The sequence below is a fragment of the Syngnathus acus genome, chromosome 6, assembly GCF_901709675.1.
Source record: "Syngnathus acus chromosome 6, fSynAcu1.2, whole genome shotgun sequence".
Taxonomy (NCBI): Eukaryota; Metazoa; Chordata; class Actinopteri; order Syngnathiformes; family Syngnathidae; genus Syngnathus; species Syngnathus acus.
In genome coordinates, this window is record NC_051092.1 from 17,257,416 (window position 1) to 17,262,450 (window position 5,035).

The window sequence follows — 5,035 nt, forward strand, 5'->3', positions numbered from 1 at the left end:
ACACCGAGGGCCAAGAAAATGTCTGCAGGGTCTAGAGCAGTGGTGGCCAACCAGTCAGAGACTAAGAGCCACATTTATTTTACTGTGTACCGCAAAGAGCCACATCCCCCCCCCCCCCGAATGGGTTTGCCCCTCCTCCTTTGCGGGATTTCACCTCATGCGCATGCGCGTTTGACGAAAATACCATATTGAACTCAAGCGAAGCGAACACGCACAAAAACAAACAAACAAATAAACCCACAAATGTTGATATGAACGTAAAGGAGCCGCATGAAACCCGCAAGGAGCCGCATGCGGGTCGCGAGCCGAACGTAAAGGAGCCGCATGAAACCCGGCAAAGAGCCGCATGCGGCTCGCGAGCCGCGGGTTGGCCACCCCTGGTCTAGAGCATTTTCTATTCGGGCTCCAGAGCTTTGGAATGCCCTACCAATGGATATTAGAACTGCTACCTCAGTAGAAACATTTAAGACACGTTTAAAGACACATTTCTATGATATGGCCTTTAACTAACCTGTAGTGGCCGATTCGGCCGGAGTTTGTTTTCTCTCCCCGCCCACCTCCCCGGCCGGGGAGGTGGTTAGGTGGCACCCAAGCTGACAGCGGCTATCTGGATTCTCGTGGGACAATTCAGGATGGGGGAACTGCAGCTCAACCTCCTCGAACACACTGCCAGGATAATAGAGGGCTCCTCCGGACATCCACTTTTTTTTCATTGATTTTCATATTATGTATTATTTGTGCCCTCTCTGCATCCATTTCAACCTGGTGATCCTGAAAGGGGGATCCTTCCATCTGTGGTCCCTTCTCAAGGTTTCTCATTTTCCCCTGGCAGGAGTTTTTGAGTTTTTCCTTGCCCTTTTGGGAGCTTAAGATCAGGGGATGCTTTGAGAATAATTGTCAATTTTTGTCTCTGTGAAGCCCTTTGAGACTGCTTGTGATTTCGGGCTATACAAATAAACTTGACTTAACTGACATAACATATATCAACGAGACTGACCAACAGGTCTGGCAAACAAAAACTGAAATAATGACAACCTACACATAATAAAACAACCGGGGACGAGTCGTGACAGCCACACCAGCCACCATCGTCTTTTCCACGCTCACCGGCGCTTCAAGAAGGACTTATGTCCCTACGCTCTGCATGGGCATCTGCCTTGTAGCCAGAAGAACACTTCAGCCAACCCCCGGCAGTCGCCAGTTGCTAGCCTGCATATGAAGCGGCAACTGCTGTATTAAAATGTGCGGGAAAGAAAATCCGCCTTCATCAGCCACCCAACAGCATCAACATCTTGTCCATTAGGTCCACTGCCGGCCGTCGCCCAATCCTTGCATAGAAAGGAGCTTGTGTGCCCTCCGACAAGTTGAACCTCCTGAGAAGAAATTGCTTGAGCGCGTCGTATTTTCCATTTTGTGTGGTATGCGTAAAAGCTGCATAACACGACGTGTTGTCAGTTGGCCGAGGAACCATGAAGTATTTAGGATTAGGGGTGCACCAATATATTAACACGGATATATATCACGATATTTCATCACCCGATCAATTCTCGATGCCCGTTTGTTAAGTATCGATCTTTAAAACAAAACGTATGCCCCTCTAAACGCCTCCACTCAATATCCATTGCCATTGGAGTCAGACAGGGGGCGCTTGTTGCATGAGTGGCCAGAAAGTAGGCAGAAACACCAAAACAAACCACATTCACACAAACCAAAACATGGCGGCCGTCCAGCGAGGAAATAACGTCTGAAAGACAACTTAAAGATGTCCCAGCTGCATTTAAATCCAAAGTCTGGAATCACTTTGAGTTTTAGAGCAGCAAGGATGGTACAGGGCTACTGAAAGACTATGCTATATGCAAGAATTGCTTGTCACGAGTGCGGTACACGAGCAACACGACTAACTTACAAAGCCACCTGATACGTTATCACTCCTAGTTGTGTGAAAAAGTTGTCGGCACCAATCCACCACAGCCTGATGTAAAGACTTTCTTTGGGGCAAGTTTTTTCTTCTTTTCAACTCGGGCCACAGCGACCACTAATGGTATTGCTATGTACACGTGCAAGGGACTCAGAACATACACCAATGTTGAAAACGAGAGATTCCACTTCATGATGCCAGTGTTAGACCCACAATATGAAATACCCTCTTGGAAGTACTTTGCTGAAAAAGTGATTCCTTCACTATATGAACAAACAAAATTGAAAGTGAAAGACGTGCTCACGTCCTCAGAAAGTAGGAATGATGCCGACTGCTGGATATCGAGGGAAACAGACATAACGTACATAACCTTTATGGTATATTTTATAAACGGTAATTGGGAAATTAAGTCATACGTTCTTTAAACTAGAGCTATGCATGAGTATATTACAGCCTAATCTGTTGGTTTAGCATTTAAAACAGCTAAACATCTCTACTTTGATACTTAGTTTTTATTCACAACAATTCTTCCCCTTAAGGATGTTACTGTTCAAATAAACAAATACAGTAAAATGGTTATGATGGTACTTTGTGCACCATTAAGCTTTACAACTTGTACTCAAAATGTTGCTGTTGAAAAGACAGTACTTCCACTGTATGTGTTCATTGAGTTTAACAAAAATTTAACGGAGTAATTTTTAAAAAAATGCCTTTTTCAAAACATTATGTATCATATTACTTCGAATAATATATCGATAATCGTGTTTATCGCCATATCGTGATAATATTGTGATACAGTGGAGCCTTGGTTTTCGACCACAATCCGTTCCAGAAGGCTGTTCGAGAAGTGAATCGTTCGAATTCCGAATCATGTTTTCCCATTACAAATAATCGAAATAAATTTAATCCGTTCCAAGCAAAGACCCCGCCTTTTTTAAGCATTTTTTCATTTGCACATTTTTGTCCAATCGTGCAACTGCAGCGCACTACCGAACGCGCAACCGTAGCACGTCGCCGACCGCGCAACTGCACCGTGCTGGTCGCATTATTGTGACAGAGCCGTCGCTGAAATTTAGAAAATATTTTAAAGTCCTGATGTACTTTCCAAAATTTAAGTGGACCTCAGTGCGCAGGGAGCTTAATTTTGTCCGATCGCGCAACTGCAGCGCTCCACCGAACGCGCAACCGTAGCACGTCGCCGACCGCGCAACTGCACCGCGCTGGTCGTATTATTGTGACAGAGCCATCGCTGAAATTCAGAAAATATTTTTAATGTCCTTATGTACCTTCCAAAATTTAAGTGGACCTCAGTGCGCAGGGAGCTTGATTTAGTCTGATCGCGCAACCGCAGCGCGCCGGGCGCTCACTGTCGCATTGCTTTAGGAGCGTCTTTGTGTTTTAGTATGGCTTTACTGGTCCCACTTGCTTCCTTTGGAGGCATGATTAGAGTTGATGCAATTCTCAGAGTAACGAGAATGTAATAACGAACGGAGTCAGTTGGCATGCGGGTCCTCTCGGCTCATCTCGCGAGGTTCGACAACCGAAATTTTGTCCGACATCCGAAGCAAAAAAAATCTCGAATTTTTTGTTCGAATACCGATTTGTTCGAGAACCGGGACGTTCGAAAACCGAGGCTCCACTGTATTATATTGTGTGGCAAGCATCGTATATCATATCGTGAGTTACCAGGCAATTCCTACCTTTATTTCGGATCATCAGCCGTGATTCGTTTTAAGTTGAACAGTGCTTCAGTATGCTGTAACCATGATGCCGGATCGCTCTGCCAAAACTCAGGCAGCCTATGATTGCTGCGGCGGCTGCAAGTTGTGTGAGTTGGGGCGATGAGGCCAAGGAGGACACCTCTTGATCCAGCGTGGGAAACATGATCACGTTAGGGTCATCAGTGGCTCTACTGAGCAGACGCAGCTGACTTTGCAAACATGTCTTTATTCCGAGACTGCCAACAAAATACTGAAAAGCAAATTGCGTATAAACACGCCCCCACTGCATGCCTGCTGGGTGAGTGGCCTGTTCTAATGTCCTCCACACCATAATTTTTTTTTCTTTTCATTATGTCATTAAGGCTCATTTTGGGCTAATAAAATTTGTACTCTTTTCATGTACTGTTGCCGCAGAATAAACGTCAACACCTTACCGGATCTTGCGAGACTGGAAATAAACATCAAGCATGGCACACTGGTGACACGAGTATGGGCTTGTGCAGAAATTTCATCCGTTTTTATAAACGGAAAAACATACATCAGTTACACTGTTATCATGAACTCCACTAAAACAGATGGACTTCTGCAGGCTGAACTGGACACTTTTTCCTCTGTGGTGCGGAGAGAATTGTCTGGATTTAAATATATCCAAGACCAAAGAAATGTTCTTTTTTTCATCATGGACTTTGAGTGCACAGAACAATAAAGCAATAGAAAAGGCGCAGACGGAGTGAATAAAGTGCAGGAGGCTGAGATAAAGTGTAAGCTAAGCCAATCAGCTGCAAGGACACAGATCAACATGTTCCCATTGGCCATTAGTGTCATATGGGCCCTGCTCTCCAAGCTCCAAGTGACACCGCAAAAAGCCGCAACGCATCGGGGAGTCGCTGATGGCGTAGGGGTGCACTTGCCTGTCTTGTTGCCTGCTTGTGTGCCTTTTTGCAGATGACGCTATGAATGTGTGTGAGACTTAAAAAAAAAAAAAATCTGCGATGCACTGAATCTATCCGCAATAATTGTTTCAAAAAATCCGCGATAGACCGAGACTGCGATAGGTGAACTGCAAAGTAGCGAGGTATTACTGTACATCGCACGAGGCTGCACATAGCAGTAACCATTGCTGCCAGCGAGTGGAAGCCCAAGCTCGAGTTTTTATTTTACTATTACTTTACAGAAGTTTTTAACAAAAGAAAGAGTGATTTTTGACGCCAATCAAACAAGGCGGCAAAGTCAATTACGTCACATGTACTGTTCAAATTCTGCAGTTTTTCACCCTGTGCGCTCAAAAATTGGTCCATTTCGACTAGTTGAGCACTTTACCAAGGATTGTAAGGTATCGCGAGAGTATTTGGACAGGGCCCATGAGAAGGAGGGGGATGAGAAGAAGAAGACGGAA

The 5,035-nt window shown here is 44.9% G+C and overlaps 1 protein-coding gene and 1 long non-coding RNA gene across 2 annotated transcripts in view; one reads left to right on the forward strand and one right to left on the reverse strand.

Annotated features, from left to right (window-relative positions):
• The window catches only part of LOC119124049, a 793,622-nt gene that overhangs the window by 436,994 nt on the left and 351,593 nt on the right, over positions 1 to 5,035 (forward strand). The window lies entirely within an intron of this gene.
• Positions 1 to 5,035, reverse strand: part of LOC119124129 — a 288,366-nt gene that overhangs the window by 176,782 nt on the left and 106,549 nt on the right. The window lies entirely within an intron of this gene.